This window comes from Podarcis pityusensis (genome assembly GCF_964106645.2).
Source record: "Podarcis pityusensis genome assembly, chromosome: 1".
NCBI lineage: Eukaryota > Metazoa > Chordata > Lepidosauria > Squamata > Lacertidae > Podarcis > Podarcis pityusensis.
Genome location: NC_138028.1, coordinates 36,890,841 through 36,911,380, shown reverse-complemented (window position 1 = coordinate 36,911,380; position 20,540 = coordinate 36,890,841).

The window sequence follows — 20,540 nt, the reverse complement described above, 5'->3', positions numbered from 1 at the left end:
TCATCTGTCATGGATGCTTTAGTTGAGATTCCTACATTGCTGGATTGGTCTAGATTACACGTGGGGTTCCTTCCAACTCTGCAATTTTATGATTCTCTTGAAAGCAATGTCAGTTTAGGATTGCCATATTTCAAAAAGTGGAAGTCTGGACACAAAAGATGGCAATGTTGTTGAGTGCTTTTTGGGGGGGTTGTATTTTTAAAAAATGATGTTTTGGGCTATTTTTAAGGAAATTTGGCAAAATCTACACTTCTGACATTAAAGCGATTCCCGCCGGGGTGCTGTTTCCAAGGGCTGAATCCTGGCTACATCTGGGAAATTCCGGACGTATGGGCAGCCCTACTTAAAAGTGCTTTGCTTTAGAAACCTTGTGCTTGATTTCATTTCACTGCAATTGGACATCCCAACGCTACAGTTCTATGATTCTATGACAGTTGCAAAGGGTGGTGGTGATAAAATGCTTTACCCACACAATCACTGAAGTTTAGCAAATTCATACAGTATGTTGCTTATAGAAAAGAAATTCTACACTCTGCTTTTCTTAGACCAGTTGGCTGAGTCTGGCTATAGAAGGGATGTCTGCTGGCTTGCAGTCAATTTCAAATGAAACTAAATCCATCAGTCAAAGTGGAGATCATCGAGTATTTTCCTGTAAAAGGAGTTTAGCTGATTCTGATAAAAGCTGGTTTTGATAGAACTCCCTTCTAAGTGTGTATGCTTAGCATTTGGATTTGTAGGGCCTACAAAGTGAGGGGCATTTTGGCTGGCAGGGGCAAATTTTGAGGGCAACCATTAATGGTAGCGTCTGGAGCCATTTTGCCCTCTAGGGGAAACAAATATGGCAGCTGTAAGCCTGAGAAGAACACAGAGGAGTGCTGCCTCTGAAATTCAGACTCCTATCATGAAAATGCAAGAGTTTCTTTTGAAACTCCTCCTGAAATTTGCCCATAGGTTCCTGTTCAGTACATTCTGCCCAGAGCTTATTTTCAAAGGTAGCATGATGGTTCCAGTTAATGGAGCAATACTGGGATAAGACAATTCCCTTTATGCTTCAAGGAAATCTGCTTGTCCTCTGTGAAAAACTGGGCAGTGGTTTAGATGATCCAGTTCTTATGGGATATGCAGTACCGGTAGTTTGCTTTATAATGAATTGCCACCCATCTCTCTTCCTCTCAGTCTTCTCTTGCTCATTGGTTTTCCTGGTTTTCAAACCTAAATAAGTTTGCTTGAGTTTTTTAAACTCTCGCTGCTCCTGTCAGGCTGGTTGTTTGCTGACTCAGCTCTATCACATTCAGCACTTTCGTTCATCGATTGATAGGAGACACTGCTTTCCCAGGTACTGAGTCAGAGACAGCAAGCAAGACACAGACAGGCTGGCAGCAGCAGGAAGTTTACTAAACCTAAAGTGGTACAGAACCCAAATTCAATACTGCTACAGGGTGATTGGTTCATTAGCATCCAAATTAATATAATTGCAACAGCAAATACCGGGGAAAATTACGAAGCAAAATCCTACTGGTTTTTGTAATTTTACTTCCTCGTGAGGAAAGCTTCCTAGATCAGGCATATTATGACTTAAAGGTAAAGGTAAAGGGACCTCTGACCATTAGGTCCAGTCGTGGACAACTCTGGGGTTGCGGCGCTCACCTCGCTTTACTGGCCGAGGGAGCCGACGTACAGCTTCCAGGTCATGTGGCCAGCATGACTAAGCCGCTTCTGGCAAACCAGAGCAGCACACGGAAACGCCATTTCCCTTCCCGCCGGAGCGGTACTTATTTATCTACTTGCACTTGACATGCTTTCGAACTGCTAGGTTGGCAGAAGCTGGGACCGAACTACAGGAGCTCACCCTGTAGTGGGGATTCGAACCACTGACCTTCTGATCAGCAAGCCCTAGGCTCTGTGCAAGTTGCTTTATTCTTTTGCCAGGTGCTTTATTCTTTGGACCACTCCAGATGTCAATCTGGAGACAAGACGTGGGCAAGCTCCATAACATAGGAAATACTATCTAGAAGGCATTTCACTGTTGTGAAGAACATACAATCAGGCCTAGCATTACAGACCTTCCAAGTGTTCCTGTTTTCCAGGGAGAGTTTTGGATTTGCAGAAGCTGCCATGGTTTCTGATGTGATTCCAGAATGTCCCTCTTTTCCTTAGGACACCCCTATTTTCATCAGAAATGTTGGAGGGTATGGCATTACATACCAAAAAAGAACATTTGCTTGACTATTACACCAAACTTCCAAAAGAGAGTCATATAGTCAAAGTGTGGTATAAGTCTTTTCCTTCCAGCTAGGAAGCTGTTTGCTCTTCCTTCTTGGTGAAACTGTGAACAAAGCTTTCTACTACACCTTGTTTAAAATTGGTAGGGCCGCTAGAAGGAAGAACATTGCTTTTGGAATTAGAGTGGACCGGTTGGCCATCTGTTGGCTACCATTCCACTGAAAACAAAACAGCACCACTCCTCTTGCAAGCTTAACAAAAAAATGAAGTCTCAGTCCAATAACATGTATGCAACCAGGGCTTTTCACATAGTGCAGGGAAAAAAATCCCTGAAATACTACAAGGTAAGATGAAGGAGACCTGAACCTGACCCTTTTAGTACCTTTGTTTGGTGAGATTCTACCTTGCAATATATGTGCTTCTGGGTTGTTTTGGTGGAAGTGAGTGCACCTAGCTGCTGGACAGATTATGGTACAAGTGATTGGCGTTTTTTGGTTTTTTTTAGTTATTTAACCCCATTCTCCTCTTATGCGCTGTAACAAGAGCAAATCCAAGAAATATGGTAAGCATGATTTTAACTTAATTCCTACTATGGATTGCTAGCCCTACCATAACAGCCCTGTCAGTTCCTGTGCACTAGATAATTTTTTTTAAAAAAAACTGTTATAAATGACAGAAGTCATCCTGTCACTTTGTTTCATAAAAGTGACAGCTTTGGGAATTCAGCACATAATAAGGAGGCAGGCACTGCTGCTTCCCAAATTCCTGACTGATAATGCAGGATTATTTTTCCTTTTTTTAAAAAGAAAGTTGCAGTGAGCCCTATGTGTTCCCTGCCTTTTCCTACTTCCCAATAGTGATTTATAGCATGAGTTTTGCGAAATATTCCATGTAGCCTTGGCTATACAGTGGTACCTCGGGTTACAAACACTTCAGGTTACAGACTCCGCTAACCCTGAATTAGTACCTTGGGTTAAGAACGTTACCTCAGAATGAGAACAGAAATCACATGGCGGCGGTGGTGTGGTGGCAGCGGGAGGCCCCAATAGCTAAAGTGGTACCTCAGGTTAAGAATGGTTTCAGGTTAAGAACGGACATCTGGAACAAATTAAGTTCACAACCAGAGGTACACATTGCAATATAAAGAAAGTTAATTAGAAGACCGAGTGAAAGCTCAATTAAGCCTTAAACAAATTCACATCTTCAACTTTAATATGTGTACTGTTCTGTAAAAAAAAAATCAAAATATATTACACAACATGATACATGGTGGCAGGACTTTATGTTGATATTCTCCATTATTTTGTCTTCATAGTTACAGAATATTTTGATTTGACTTTTATACGCTTTCCATTTTATCTATACCTGGTTTAGCTCTGTTACCCATGAAATGCTGCTGTAAGGCCACCTGAGCTACTCCAGAATACACATTTTGAGGATTAGAACGTCAGGGCTATGTGTATTTTGGAAATTCACAATCTGCCTCAATATGAAATTAACAATCCATTTTTGGCCCCATGTAAATGACGCAAACTGCAAGGAATTAATGCATACAATGTTGGAGTAGATAGCATTAATAGTAGATAGCAATAGTAAATGCAAAGCAAAAGAAAACAAAGAAGTCCTTCTTAGATTAGCTGTTCCCAGTCAGATGCCCTTCAGATTTTTTGGATTTATTATGAAATTACTTGCCACTTAAACACACAAGAACTGAGTAAACTAGCTAGATTTTCAAAAAGGCACTGAACAAGGAGGTAAATTGGAAGAAAGCAAATGAATAATTTGTATCAGTCTTTGCTACAAAATATGGTAGCCATTAATACAATTTATTTCACAGTGAATCTGAGGAACCTTGTCAAGGAGGGGCAATAAAGTTTTGGAACTAATTGAGAAATTAAAAAATAACAAGTCAGTGGGGCCAGATGGCACTCACCCAAAAGTTCTTAAAGAACTCAAATGTGAAACTGTTGATCTCTTAATTAAAATATGTAACATTGCTTAAATCAGGCTCCCTATTAAAAGATTGGAAGTTAGCCAATCTATCATCATTTAAAATTGGATTCTGAAGATTGATAACTCCACAGAAACATAAGTACATAATTTGCAATTCTTAATTTTTATTTTCTGGATCCATTTCAATTAGGGCTCAGCCCTGATTTTGGCATGGAAACTGCCTTGATTGCCCTGTAAGACAATCTTTGCTGGGAAGGAGCAGGGTGAATGTGACCTTGTTGATTTTCTGGACACTCAGTGTTTTTTGATGACCACGATAGTGTTCTGTAGAGGCTTTCTGATCTGAGGGTGGATGGGGGCACCTTTTTGGTGGTTCCACTCCTATCTGGATGACCAATTCCAGGAATAAATCAGTGCCTGGATATAGTAATGGGCAGGATGAGGGTCAATAAACAGAAAATTAGTCTGAGCAAGACGGAGGTACTGTTAGTGGTAAGTGGTGTTCGACTTGTTCTAGAAGTGGCCACGTTCTTACGAAAGAGTGGGTTCATATTCTAAGAGTGGTTCATATTCCATCTTTGTAGCTGGAGCCACGAATGGCTTGGAACTCATTTTAACAGCTTAGGCTGGTATACCAGCTACAACCAGGATCTAGTAACCTCCTGTTTGGACTACTGCAATGAATTGTTCATGGGGCTGCCTTTGAAACTTCAATTTATTAAGAACAGTTCCGTTTGATCCAGAAATTTCAGCTACGTAGTTCAGAATAAAACTACCATAGCTGGGTCTTGGAGATAAGAGCACATTGTACCAGTGTTTTGCCATCTCCATTGGATCCTAGTCTTTTTGAAGTTCAGCTCAATGTGCTACTTGTTATTTTAAGGCCCTTCATGGCTTGGGAGCAGGGTACCCTAAAGACTGTATCTCCACAAGTAGCATCCCAGACTCTGAGATCTTCTCCAGAGGTGCTTCTCCAAGTGCTCCCACCAAGTGAAGCGTAGCAGGTGACTACAGGAAATAGAATAGTTGCAGTGGTGATATCATGGCCACGGAATGGCCTGGTGTCATTTAGCAAAGCTGATCAAGGAGAGGATGTTTCTGAAGACTGTGCATTACTTATTCCCATCAATTACAACACGGACTGATAATGGATGGGTAGATAAAATTGATTCCTCCCTCTGTCTCAGGATTACAAAATGGAATTGATTCAATCCCCGCCACTCCTAGAAAAGAAATACTTATTCAAGCAACATCTAATTAGCTGGAAGAATTAATTTGGGTTTTTCACTAACATTGATGGCTTCAGATTGAGCTGAAGAGAATGCTGGCATCCCATACTACTTCTTTCAAAGGTAAAGAAAGGGATAACGTATTTGCTCCCAAAATATATTAATTTACAATTTCCGTTTCCCCAAATGTGAGCACCAGTATCATATATGTCAAATGTTAGTCAGGCCATATTAGTCAGGTATTATATAATACATGTTCAAATTCTTTGCACAATATGACCTAACATATGACGTATATGATACTGGTGTTCACCTTTGGAGAAATGGATCCCCTTTTGTTGCTGTCTTTTATTTTCATTGTGACATGCAGTCAAATTTTAGAAAAGAAGTATTTTTTGGGGTTAGTAGTCTATATTTCTTCAGATCAAATATGCAGACAAGACTATATTGCCTTTAGAATGCACATCTTGGGACTATACCACTTGTTTACAAGTGCATCTATATTAATGTCTCTCTGCTTGTAGAAACCTAAAGTACCCAGAACAGAGGTAGTCTGAAAGTCTTCACACTGCCATATATGTGGAGCTTTTGAAGAAGTGAATGTCTACATATATTGGAGGTTCAGTGTCAGCATGCCTCCAATTCTTTACTGTAGATATTAGTCCATCAAATAAGACATCTTTTTTCAGATTGTGCTCAAACTCAATTTGTCAGGTAAATAAAGTTTACAATTAAAAGCAGACAACTACTAAACTCCCACTCAATTATGAATCTTTAGTGAAGAGGGGTGGGGAAAAATCTGTTTTCCATCAAATGATTGTAAATACTGTGGCAGACAGCAAGATAATATATTGACATGTTTTTAGAAGTTTAGTGGTTAACTTGTAGATAAGGTTAATTTGTTGGTCGATAGATGTTTGTATATATTTTTGTAACAAAATAATAATGCCATGGTTTGTCATACATTTCTGTTGCATAAGCCTTCTATTGATACTTCTATGCTTCATTAAGTGGTAAGCTGCCAAAATAAATACAGTAGTACACATCTTGTCAAATTTATGACAAGGTTTAAGAGTTTAAGTTTTGTTTTTCCTTTTTTCCAAAATTGCATGTATTTGCTGGCTTTTGGTACAACTTCTAGAGGTTTTTTTTGGATCTGGCTTAATATTATTTAGAAAATTGACAGTATATTTTTGATGTTTAAAGAATTCTTGCAAATTATTCTTTCTCCACATTACGTAACCTGACATATGTGTAGTGTTGACTTGAGTGCCTTTTAAATAGACATGTGCCATAATTGTCAAATCAATGACATATCCCATCACTTATGAAATCCAGATCTAGATTTACACAAACTCCTTTGTCATTCCATTGTGCAAACGAGAGCATGAATTGTCAAGCTGCATCAGATTATAAATCCATTTCCTCATAGTCTTTCTGCCAGAAGTGGCCACCAATATGTCTCAATAATATTCCTCTCCATGAAGATGTCTTAGAGAGGTTGGTAGAGCAGGGTCCCAAGCAGTGAAGTCCCTTCTATAGACCTTGTATAGGATGGGCTCACATCTTAAACTCTTCAGCTGACATTTTATGAGAGACAGAATCCCTCATTACAGGATTCTAGAACCTGCTTCTGCCTTTCACTATTGTTTAGAGCAGGGGTAGCCAGTATGGTACCTTCCAGATGTTTTTGGACTATAACTCCCATCAGCCCCAGCCAGCTTGGCCAGTAGTTTTGAAGGCATCATGTTGGCTCCTCCTGGGTTAGGAAGTGTGAGGGACAGATAAAAGGAATGAAGCATAAGGGAAGGAGGGTGTGAATTGTGCTTAAGGCTTAAGAACAGAGAGAAAACTGAAGGAAGTTACATTGCAGAAGCCTGGGCAGAAAACATTGCATATAGCTTGGGATTAACTAAGGCCCTGAAGGTTAGCATTATAATGCAAATCTTTAAGGGCAGGTTTTCTGACATACATGCACATGTGTGCAAGAAATGTGAAATTGCACTCATATTTATGCTGCTGAGTATGAATAAGCAGGAGTTATTAGGATCTACTCCTAGCACTATACTTAGGATGTTCAAAAGACAATTTCACACAAACCCAGGTTTGAGTGTCCAGTCAACAAAGAGTTGTAACCAGTCACTTGCAAACACCAGTTTCCTTGCATTCACACTTTACATTTTAAATGCCTAAAAATTCAATTTATGAAGAAAGCCAGAAGAGGGGACAGGTAAATATATATATTTACAGTGGACAAACAGATGAGGAAGGTGGTATTTCCCCCACAAACTTATGTTTCCTGTGCAAACAGATTGCTCCTGGGTATGAACTGTCAATAAATACTTAAGAGATGCCTGGAACAGCAGTTGTCAGGTTATCCATGTCTTAAGTTAGCATTGAATTACACAAGCCAGGCTGAATAGGTGAAAGCTCTTTTTGTGATATGTAATACAGTGCTATCCTGTTGCTACTTGAAACTCATTTGATCTCAGTGAAATGTTGTAGATTTTTGTTTATTTTCTTTATGTCCAGCCTCTAGATAACATAGGAAGACATAGACAAGGAGATAGGGGATACTGCCATCTTATATGTCAGTCAAGCTTTTCAGTTCATCATAGACATTGACAGTTACACCCATAATAAGCCAAACACAGTAATCCTGTGTGAAAGCTGACAATATGGTATTTTGGTATTAACATAACTATACAAATGTGTGAGAAAGTCTTAAGACTCATTGTGACTGGCAGCTTGCAAATGGGTTTTGCTGTCACTTAATGGCAAAAAGGTATGTCACAAATGTTGTTTCAAGGACCAAAATATAGGCCCATACACACTATTGACTCCCATGACATCAGATAAACATTTAGGAAACACTACCAGTCCTGCTAAAAGAATGTACAACCTGTGGCATCAGGTATCTTCTTCTAGTATGAACGTGCCCATGTCTTAAAATCTCCTCTGCTTGCTGCCAAACATGGCAAGGTGTGTTTGATGGGAATGTGTTTGATGGGAATCCTCAGTGCCAAAGCCTTCCATTATGGGCCTTCTACTGAATGTTAAAGACCAGGGTTACCCCAACTTGGATCTCCAGCTGTTGTTAGACTTATCTTGTAGCTTCAGATATATAGCTTTACTGCATTTCTGCTGCAATGCTGTGAATTTTTTTTAAGCTGCCTCAGACATAGAATGTAGAAAGCTGGGATAGTTTTTAAATACATAAATAAATACAATGTCTCAGGACATCACACCAGCATGGTACCGTAGCTACTACACTGGCATTAGATAATAGCATAGCACCCATGCACAAAGCCACTGTGCAGTACAGAACTGAGTCTAGGCAACTTGGGTGGAGATGACAGACTTATCCTTGTGACATCATACTATGACCATCACTTTTCAGTTACCACAGATCTAGGTACATTACTGGGGGAGGGGGAATACAATGGCCGTATTAACACGGTAGGTTGTGTATGTTCCACTTTACCAAGCACAGGTTGCTGTGGTGACCACATCACTGCCTGACATTATATATAATATCATCACCAGTACCGTCAAACTGAATTGTAAAGTATTACGATTTTTTGTAGGATCTGTCTCCATTGTGTCACTTCAAGATTGGTCCATGAAATGTTGCTCTGTGGTTGACTGCACTGGTAGCTGAATTTGTTGACAGAGGCTGAAAATGTTTCAAAATATTTTTAATTCCAGAGATGATGCTCACCTCACTCTGATGATTACTTGCCTCAATTATGAGACCGCTTACATTTTGCTACCTGATTTTCACAAGTCGAGACAGCTGCTTTTTCAGCTTAGATGCCCATATATATTTGTGAAAGGGAATTTCTGTACATAAATGAATTTACTGCAAGCTATAATATCCTATCTTTGATTTTCTCCAGAAGACAATTTCAGAAGACCCTTTTGAGGGGAAAGGGAATCTTAATTGGGGTTAAATGATCAACACTGCACCCAAACTGAGCAATGATTGAGTGGTTAACTCTTTCAAGGGACATTTGAGTGAAAAATAAGGTTTCATAAGCAATGTGGCATTTATATCAGCATCTACATTGGCATCTGTTTCTTTGCTTACTTGACTAAGGCAGAGAGCCTATGGATGCTTATTGATCACAGCGGGACCTATTTTCAAGTAAACAACCATAGAATTGAACTGTAAATATGCATATAATGGAACCAAAATCAATGTGGGAAACATGTATATCAAAACACCATAGGACCTCTGGGTTCTGTTGGTGGTTTGATTGTCCATAGATGAACTGTGGGCAGGATTCAGCTAACAAGTCCTGCTAGAGAAAGCTGGGACAAGGACTTACACTAGTGCCATGAGGTTTCACTCCCACCTCTCCACCTCCGCTTCACTTCCCACAATTCGGTCAGGGGGTTAGGGAACCCCAGAACAGCGCACAGGAAGAGGAGAGGTGCGTGTTAAGTCCCATTAAACTTAATATAGTTAACTTTTGACAAGTTTAGGGCTGCACTGTTAGTCATCTAAATTTGGTGTCTGTTACAGCTTTATGTATTTGGAACACTATATAAAAATGCATAGTTGTTTATAAAAGTAAATTCATATTTTTATATTAAATATATTCAATACTAGGGAGGGCATGCATGCCAAAGAAAATTGTCGTCTTTATAGAGTCATAGGCAGCATTAGCAAAATCTAATTCATTTTTAGAATTCGATTTTCATATTTAACCCTGAAAAAACTTTGAATCTAAAATATTGTTTACTAGAATTATACAACTTTAGGTAAATAATTAGTCCACATTTGCTACATCATTTGAAGATCTTACTATTCTCCTAATACTATTACTCTCTAGACAGGGGTTAACATGTTTAGTTCTGTCATGTGTATAAAACAAGCTTTCAGATCCTCAGTAATCAACCAGTTGCTCTGTAATAATTAGCCATCATGTTCATCAACAATTTCATGGAAAATATAAGCTAGTGGTACTCTGCACTCTGGCATAAATTTGGCTATAGATTTGTATTATTATTATTAAAATATATTTTCAATATTTCACCTCAGAATAAATTATCTGTACATTGGGTAAAAATTGTAATTATCAGCAATCTTTTGCCGCTAATGTCAAACCCTTAAAATAGAACCACTTTAAGGCTAATTTAAAAGAAAGCTGAAAACATGTGTTTCAAGAAATAAATGTGACATATGATTTGTTTAAGTTTATGTATTTGTAAGAATTTAACTGTCTGCTATCCTGATCTGAATCATGTAGTATAAAAGGCCTGGCTCATTGACCAGTTAGGGTGCTGACTCTGGGACAATTCAGCCTGTGCAATTCAGTTTCTGCCCATGGCAAGCCTTCTAGCTTATGCTGAAATTGTATTAGGAAGCAAATGGCTGGCTCCCTACATGGGCTAACATCTTCCTACAGACACCATGCATTGAGCTATTGTGGACTTTGGAACAAGAACTACCAGGGTCTTCAGCTTCCTGTCTTTACACTTCCTCAGAAGATCTAAGGTAGGAGTTTCACATCTTTCCCACTTCCATTCCACCAGAATGACATGCAGTAACTTCTGCCATGGGGACAGTATGTCTACCTCACTACAGAGGAGGTGTGAAAGTACTACTTTGGGGCACAAGAGGAGAAACACAAGAACAGTAAATGCGAGTTACTTATGGCCACTCACCAGTCACAACAGTGGTGGCTTTGGTGACCTGGCACGGGCTCCCCAGCCTCTGGAGACACGCCAAAGCTGCCAACTGTTGTTCTATTTCCTGGGCTGGCCGCCAAGGCTGCAGGGCTCCCACCTAGCCCTGGTTCAAACTAGCCAATCGGCAGTGGCCAAGGGACAGAGCAAAGGTCAGCTAAGGAGGCTCCTGCCAATGCCGGCCATTCAGTAGGCTCAGAGCGTCATCTAAAATAGGCTTCCTCAACCTCGGCCCTCCAGATGTTTTTGGCCTATAACTTCCATGATCCCTAGCTAGCAGAACCAGTGGTCAGGGATGCTGGGAACTGTAGTCTCAAAACATCTGGAGGGCCGAGTTTGAGGAAGCCTGATCTAAAACTTCTAAAGCCATTCAAAATCTCATCAGGTTTCTGAGGAAACTCTTCCATTAGAATCTCTGTCTGTATTTATTGGAATATTCAGTATACAGCACACCACATTTTGTACATGATTACAATTCCTTTATCTGCATCCCCATTGCAGTTCTCTCCAGACCCTTACTATTTCTTGTTAATCACTGACTTTGGTTTGGATGCAGAATTAAGGTGATGTGAAAGACCCACATCTCAAATCCTTGCATTCCCCTGATAATCAAAGCAGTTAGTACTAGGCTAGATAGACAAATGGCCTGACCTGGTCTAAGGCAGTTTCCAATATCTCCTCTTTATCCAACTTGCCTAACAGATGCAGCCTAGAAGGTCTCCGAGCAGGTTGTGCACCAGTTTTTTGTTCTTTCCACTGGAGGCACTAAATAAACTTTCAAAAAACAACACCCATAGATATTCTCAGACTTTGAGGATTGGCAACATTGTGCATCCTAAATCCCCAAATTACTGTTTCCGATAATATACTCAGAGATGTTATTTTTGTAAGTTTGGGTACTTTGGCGTAACTATATGTGGCAGAAAGAAAATGATTTAGTTGTGGTCTAATTTGTTGCTTGAGCTATTGCAAAAATGTGTTTTCAATTTTCACACTTCTAAAAAATACCAGACCTGCACTCAGGTTCATTATAAGTCTGACTCTTCTAGCACTAGCTATAGTGGATGACTACTTACTATACCTTAGCTTTTGACTCCATCAGATCCACTCTAATTACCCTTGTTAACACATTTTCTTGTCTTTGTAGAGTGCTGATATAATGTGGGTGGAGTGCATTGCATTTAATGAGTATCTCAAAGTCTGTTAGGCTGACAAAGGAAATGCCCTTAATGCCAGCCCCAAATTTTCACCATGCTACTCAAAGAACTTTTGATTACTTTTTACGGCTGAGTTGACACAGATATGAAAGCAATGAACCCACTCAGATGCTCATAAAAATGGCACACAACCCTTATGTGTCTGATGTTGTGGAAGACTTCTATTAGGACTCAAAATGCCAAGGAGGCTAAATCAATAATTGTAACACCTGCTAATGCATGTTGCAACACTCAAGACTCATGGTCTTCCTGGCATGATGCAATCCCAAAATTCAATATATGACAATATATTCAATATATTTACTTAATCCACAGGTTGCTACTGATAGTAGAATAAACAGCCCAAACAGTAATGTAAAGTTATCCTACTTACTAGTCCATTACCCAATATTTTCATATTTTCAATTTAACTCTAGGAGACTATGCTATTTTATAACATGATAGTGAGCTATAAAACTGGTTGTATTCTCACTGACTCGGCAAACAAAGGTAAATATCACTCCCCACTTTGTCTCATTTATTATGGCTGGTGCAAAACAAGACAATAAATGCTGGCTAGGCCTACAATCCTATGCCTGCTCACTCTTGAGTAGGCCTCATTGAACACAGTGGGACTTATTTCCAAACATTATATCTAATCCGAGAACAATGAATTACCAGGGTGGTGCCTGCACATCTAAAAATTAGGTGTCATATATTAGGTAGCAAAGCTCACCCTTGGGAAGAATATTCAATAGAATATGTTACTCAAAAACTTACTGTTCTCTAAATGTTTTGTAGGTAAATGTGTTCCAATGGCTGCAACCAGTGGGGTGTTGCAGGCAGGGCAGCATTCCTTTCCTATTTTCCCAACACCAAGCATCTCTGTCAGCTACCAAGAAGGAAAGTAGGAGGGATGAGGAGCAGGAAGCTAAGTGTGGTGTTACACTCTTAATTTCCACATTCTAGTCATGAGTCTCCCCACCAGGTTTCAGTCATGCCTATTAGGTCATACTTGCCACCCCACCTTGTATTAAGAGTTCAAAATTGTCTTGTTTGTTTCCCATACACTGTGCATTAGTATAGAGACAAATGAAACCACAAGTAATTTCTTCCAGCTGCTTCCTTCTTTAGCAGGTTTCTGTAGCACCACCTCATCAATGAAGCTATTATTTCCAGTACTTTTTCTTCCAGTAAGGCAACCAGCTTGCACTTGCTACAGATGTAGCTTTGTACATTCTCAGTCAAGAAGACAAACATGGCACAGGTGTTGCAGGTCACTGCAGCAACTCCCTCACTAGCCATATCTCTTGGCCCTACATATACCATGAGATAGCACACTGGACCTCTCCCTCAAAACACCCTTGCAAGAGCCCCTGTCTGCAAGTCTTGGTCACAAACTCCCAGAGGTTGCAGTCAGAAGGGTTGTGTACACATTTAAATCTCTCCAACTGAAATCAAACTTAAAAGAGCATCAGTTTTGTAGAATTGTGACCATTAGAAATATGTCTCCATATCCATTGCTTGTGGTCCTTTGAAGTTAATCTTGGCATCCTTTGTTTCTTTCACTTTCACTGGGAGTGGGGACTCATTTACATGTACTGTGGAAAACATAAATTCTCCTCCCCCCCCAAAGGTTATGTTTTCTAACACCTTATAGATTATTTTTGCTCAGTTCTGCCAGGCTGACTTTGTTACTGTAATTTTACTACAATTTCAATTGATAGGAAAATTGTCACCTCATTCAAAGTTATTTATTGTGAAATTCTGGAGAAGTCAGTAAGAATCAGTACTTCACTTTAAGATTATTTATATTCCAAGTCAGAAGAAGAAGAAGAAAGAAAGTCATTGCCCTTCTTGTGATGTACCTTAGTAGATGTGGTAGATTGGCAAGGGTTTCTGATTCCCTATGGTTTATTTAACAACAGCATCAACAAATTCTCAAAGAAGACTTTGGAGGGATACCAGGAATAGATTTGTGTCTAGAATTCAGGCACTGGAAAAAATCATGGCCACCACAGTTTGCGAACCTCCGGGTTCTAGTAAAAAACAAAATGTATCCCACAAAACTGAAAGCTGCTAACACCTTCCTTAGATGCTCACTGTACAAAAGACCCAATAGCAGTTGGTGGGTTGATTCAGACAGAGTGACATTGATCACCTGCCTTCCCAATGTCAAGCATCACTGCTGGTTCCTGAGAGGAAGAAGGGGAAGGGTGAGGTGCAGGGAGCTCAGCCTTGTGTGGGCATGGTGATGGAGCCAATTTAATATTCTGGCTGCCCAACTTGCAGCATACTGAGCTCCTTGCACCTCTGTCAGAAGCAAGCCAGCAGTAAATCACACAGAATAAGTGAATTTAACTCTTTATTAGAAGAAAAGATCTGCTCAGGACTGCCAGACCTAATGAGCACAGCAATTCATCTTCAGCAGGTCTTGCCCCTAGGAGGCAGTTGCAGAGACCGAAGGTCTCCACCTCCTCAGTCTCCTCCTCTCCAGGGTTTTTCCCAAGCAATCTGAGACTACTTCAGAATGTCTGCCTTTGCTCCTTCCTCTAAATGATTTAATCATGAAGATAATGGTAACCACATTACTCAATAAAGTGTTAACTGTTATTGCACTAGATGTCACAGCAGTAGACCTTTGCTTTGGGAGTCAGGCTGGCAGGAGATAATGCATCCTAGATCTACTTGCTTATTTTTTTGCCTGGTCATTTGCACCCCAGACAGGCTCATTTCCAATCACAAAGACTGACTAGGAGAAAAATGGGTTAGGAAATGAAGAGCTACAAGCAGAGGAGGGGGTTGTAAGAGAAGGTGAAGGACTTCTCATTCCCTTGCCATTTGCCACATGAGATGCCACAGCTGTTTGGCAGTGACCTCTGATCTAAACGATCTGTTCTAAGACAGATCTGCTGTTCTCATAAGTAGTGTGGCCCTTACAGTGGTAGTAAAAGTATGCTTGATATTTCTATGTTTTGCTGCTGCCTTCAGATAGATCCACACAAGCATTTTATGTGGTGTGAATTGGCTTCTGCAATCATCTCTTGGAGGAGATTCTGGTGGAACTTGGTCGGGTGAATGGTGAACAAAATCAGATCACAGGACAACCTTTCAAAGTCAAAGCTGCTGAATTTGTGTCCCCCACAATTGGAATGTGTTGCAGCTTTCAGGAAACCAGAAACCAGACAGCGCTCCATTGCAAGGGAATTTGAAAACGCATGTCCTGATAGGGGGATAAAGTGTTATGTGAAGTCACTCCTGGAGTAATTTTTCACTAGTATTAGGCAGGGAAGTGCCTCCTTATAGCCTCCTATGCTTGGATAATGTTTCTTTTAGGTTATTTCTCCAACATTGTTGTCATTCCCATTCAAAATACTTCATTGTGCTCCTTGTGGTCCTACTTCATACCAGGCTTCTCAGTTTCATTGTTTATCTACTTTCCTCTTGTTTTTATTACTAAGAGAGCTGAGATTTTACATACCACATCCTATTTATTAAAAAAGTAAAAATAAAGCCCTGATTAAATGATCTTAGGCAGCTATCGTATATCAGGTAAGAGGTTTATTTATAACCATGAAAGCTCTTTGAACAACACTGCGCTCAGTTTTGTTTCCATGGGAAAAAATTAGTTAAAATCAGAGAGAATGATACATCCCAGTGAATATTTCTATTAGTATGGAAGGAAACACTGTTTCTAGTCTGAGGAAGACTGGATCACAAAGCTGTTTTGTTAATATGAGTAGGAAAAGATTGTTAAATTCCCTACAGTTCGCTGGAGCTCATCAAAATAAGCTCAGAAAATAAGCACTTTTTTATTTCAGTAGTGGAGTTAATTATGGGCTTAACTCTGACCTATTAAAATAAAAAGTACTTATAAGTGCTTCCCTTTGGCTGAATGCGCCTTGGTAGACTGAAGAAATGTCTGTTGTCTTTGAAAATTGCATATGAATTGACCATCAACATAGTATCTGATACCATTAAAGCAGCTTCTTTTGCATCTTTAAGAATTGAAATGCTTTAGCAAATGCTTTGAGATTAGGAAGTTACGAACTGACATTTATGGCTTGGACCTTTTGGACTCACTGTCATGTAACGTTAGCTAGGTGTTACAATTTAATTTTTTTTAAAGAAGCTGCTTTAAAGGTATCAAGTTCCATGATAATGCTCAATTATAAATATGTTCATTTATTTACCTGGACCAGAATATATCTGGAAAGAATTTTTTGATAAGGTTGCTGAGAAGTTTCCTCTTTGGACTTCCCCTGAATTTCAGCATCCATCATGAGGAATATTTGGTAAAATAGCTCCCCCCCAGTTTCATTACGCATGAATCGTGTAGATTTTGTGGGGGAAACTATGGATCCAGTTATATTATTGTAATATTGTGGAAGAAAGGAACAAATGGTCTCCTATTACTCACAGTCCTCTCTTAACCCATTGTTTCCTTTGTTCACTAGTATGAACAGCCAACATAGTTTATGCGCTGTTAACCAAGTTTAAATCTTCTGAGATTTCCCTGCTCCCCTGAAAAAGGCTGAAGAGTTTTCCTGTTGGGGAATGTTCACCAAAATGTCTCCTCCCAGATTTCACCACCCATAAATAAATGGAGAATCAGGAGGGAGTTTTTTGTCCAGCCTTGGGTGCTTTTCCTAGGACTTAACCTTTTTAAATAGTAGCGAGGCAGGACTTAGATCAGAGCAGCTGCATAGGATGGTTTGCTGGGGCACAGGTGGGGTCAGGATGCAGGGGATGAAAAGAGCCTGCCTTGCCAATGCAGCCCTTGCCACCGCCAGAGTAACCCCACCAGCAGAGCCAAGTGGGGCCATACTTTGCCATCTGCCCACCCACGCAGCAGGGAGCCTGGCCAACTGATGTAGACTTTGGCAAGTGAATTCTCCCCGACACCTGCAGAGAGAAGCAGCAGGTCAGGCCACACGGGGGTCACCCCTTGCCCACTTCCCTCTGTCTGTACCTGCTCACTGTCTGGGGAGGGTGCCAAGCGAGGAGCAAGCAGGTGATGTCTGGGTGGCCATTCAGCGAGGGGGCCAGAGATGTGGCTGTGAGTTAAATCCCATTTAACTCTGCGTATACAGTAACTTTAGATGTGATTGTAATCACTGCAATCATTTTTCCTGTGGTTTCAGATCACAACCTTGTTGGTACAAATGTCTGAACTTTTATGCTTGCGAATGCAAACTTTTAAATGTGTCCCCTCATCTACATAAAACAGCCTCTGCAACTCCAGTTCAGTCAGCCTTTATGAAGAAGCATGCGCTTGCCCTAAGCACTTTCTTAATGATTGTTTTATATAATATAGTACTTAAATCCATGCCTCGAATAAGAGCAAAAGAACCTTGATAGATTGTCCAAATTAACATAAAGTGGCATGATAATCAGTCAATTTTAGTGTACGGTATCATCTCTAAAGAAACCCATGTGCCATTTTTAGAATTCGAGAAAGCATCTGATGACAAATAACTTTAAAAAGAGTCCAGCCTAGAATGAATGATGACTCAGAGTACTATTTTGTAGTTGTGTCGAGCAAAGTACATCTGAAATCTGATGAGGATTGGCATTAATGCAGAAAAGGCCATGATGAGTATGAAACAATATGTTGAATTTACACGTTCAGACTTTTTGTTGGTTTTGGCAATTTTGCTGAAGATTATTTAAGAACTCCATAAACATCTGGATGTGGGGAGGAGGAAAGTAGTTTCATGCTAAAAGGATGAAGTTAATATTGGGCTACAAAACTATAAATGGAAGGGAAAGTAGTTTCTAGCACAGCTGTTTCCAATTTTGTTGAATATATCTTTCAAACCAAATGCACTAAAAAAATTATGCCACAAAAATCTCTTCACTCAAGCCACATTCTATGCACATGATTTAATCCAGAGGGCCAAAGTTCTGGAAGTTCCTCAATTCACACAGTGTAAAAGTTCAGAATGGAGATTGATTTGTATGCGGTTGGCGATGGCTGCTGAATGCTTGAAGCAGGGTTTTGAGCTCTAAGGCCAACTCTAAGTTCAGAGGAGTTTTCACTATGTGTTGGGGCATCTTCATATAAGCACGAGCATCAAGGGCACCTGCCGTATTGTGCAAAATTAAGCTCTTAGCACGCCATAACAAACATTCGAAAAAGACGCTTAAAAGAAAGTGATCCAGGCCAATTCCTGCATGTGATAAATTCTGCCCATGATCAGCCTGACAACATTTTCCCCATGGCCATCACATACCAAACTGTTTGTCTGAACATGCAATCATTTTCACTTTCAAAAATACTCTGGCAGAAAAAACAACAGGCACAACATCAATCCTGTTATGTTCCTGGATAACTCTTCTCATAACTGAATTACTAAGCTTGGGAGGGCAAATTTGGGCGCAATCCTAACCCTTTCCAAGCAGTGGCAAGGCTTAGTGGACTGTTCAAGCTACTGCGGCATTTGCCATCCAGCCACTTGCACTAGCCACAGAGAACAGAGGTTTTCGTTTGTTGGTTTGTTTGCTATGCCAGTGCCAGGGCTAATGCAGCAAATGCACATATGTCGGGCCCTTGTGTCTCGTAACCTGTGGCTCTTGACCATCTTAGGATCCACCTCTAAAATGTCCCATCTCAGGGTATGCTGGCAGGAGTACTGTAGCTGAGGACCTCTGTGGCAGTGAAGCCTTTTCAGCTGTAGAGTCCAGCACAGCTGAGCAGATCTGTACAGAGGGACACCTCCACCTTATCCAAGCCCTCTCCAGTGTGCTGGATTAGTGGTTTGAATTTCTGACTGGGCTGACAGGAGTTGTTAATACAAAACATATTGAGGACACCAGGTTGGGAAACACTGATCAATACTGCAGTTCTGAAAGCAGACATATTGTATTATAGCTGACAGACCCCATAGAATAGAGATTTCCTTATTTACATGTGGATTTTCATCATAGCCTGGCATTAAGGGGTTACCTGGAGAATAGGTCAAATTTTCATATCACCTCCAATGCAATGCTTTTTAATGAGGCAGTTCAGAAGATAACCTGTGGGTCATGAAGTTAAGGAATCAAGTAGAGTGTGAGAACACAATCCAATAAAACCTGGTTCCATCTATCTACATAACTGTATAAGCCCATCACATTGAATATTCAGAAAATCTGGAGGAAGAGGTAGATTTCCAGCTGGCACTGAAAGATGAACAACGCTGGTGGAAGCTGCTCTTCATGGAGTAAGATGTTCCATTGCCAGAGTGCCATTGCTGAGAGAAAATGTATTCAGGGCTTGCCTAAACGAAAACAGTGGAGGAGCAAAAGCTGGGCCACCACCAAAAAGCTCCTGCCTCTGCTATCCTAACTACAATTACTTTCTAACTACAATTACTAACTACAATGTCCTAACTACAATTACTACAATTATTTAGATAGTTGGAAGCTTTGGAAAACTCCAGTGTATTCCTCATGGGTTGTATCATCTGGTTGGGTCATAGGCCTGCTGCAGAGTATGACAGAATTGTTGTAGATGTTATAAGCTGGGATTGGCTGAAAATAAGGTGTTAGCGGAAGGAAGATTGGGGGTGGGGGGTGGAGAAAAGGGCCGTCCACCTCTGTGTCTTTCCCCAGAATAAGATTCTACGGCAGTTCAGTAGGACAACTCATTGCAGCTTCCAAAGCATCATAGTAATGAGGTGACAGGCTGTGATATGTCAGCTCCATGGAAATAAATGGAAACAATTGCTCCCAAAATGGGTTAAACACTGAGTTCTAATTTCAATTGATTTTCTTGGGATGAACAACCTCAACCTGAGATTTACTCAGCCAGCAAACAAACAGTTAGGATGAGATGTGCCAACTGTTGTACCAGCCCACCACCACAACACACATATTACATCAGCATTGCAAGTAGACGGGGTTTGCCGTTTCTCCAAGGCAAAAAGGTTAAGAGGAAGAGCACCACCCCAGATCTGCAAACTCTGGTGGACCCTGCTGGTGTCAGGAATATCTCATGGCTTTGATCAAATAAAACAATTAATGCCGGGTGCAAGGTGAGCCTGCTGAGATGTCGCTGTTCTTTCATTCAATCTTTGCTGGATTGGCAGTGTATTTGGCAACGATCCAGCCCACAGTTACGCATGCTTAAGTCCTATTGATTTAAATGGTACTTAAGCATGTGGTCTGGAACGCAGCCAAGGTGCAGTGCACAGAACTGTCCCGGTCACATGATATGCAGAGTGGCTTCACTTTAATTGTTTGTCATAGGAAAGCAGCCTGT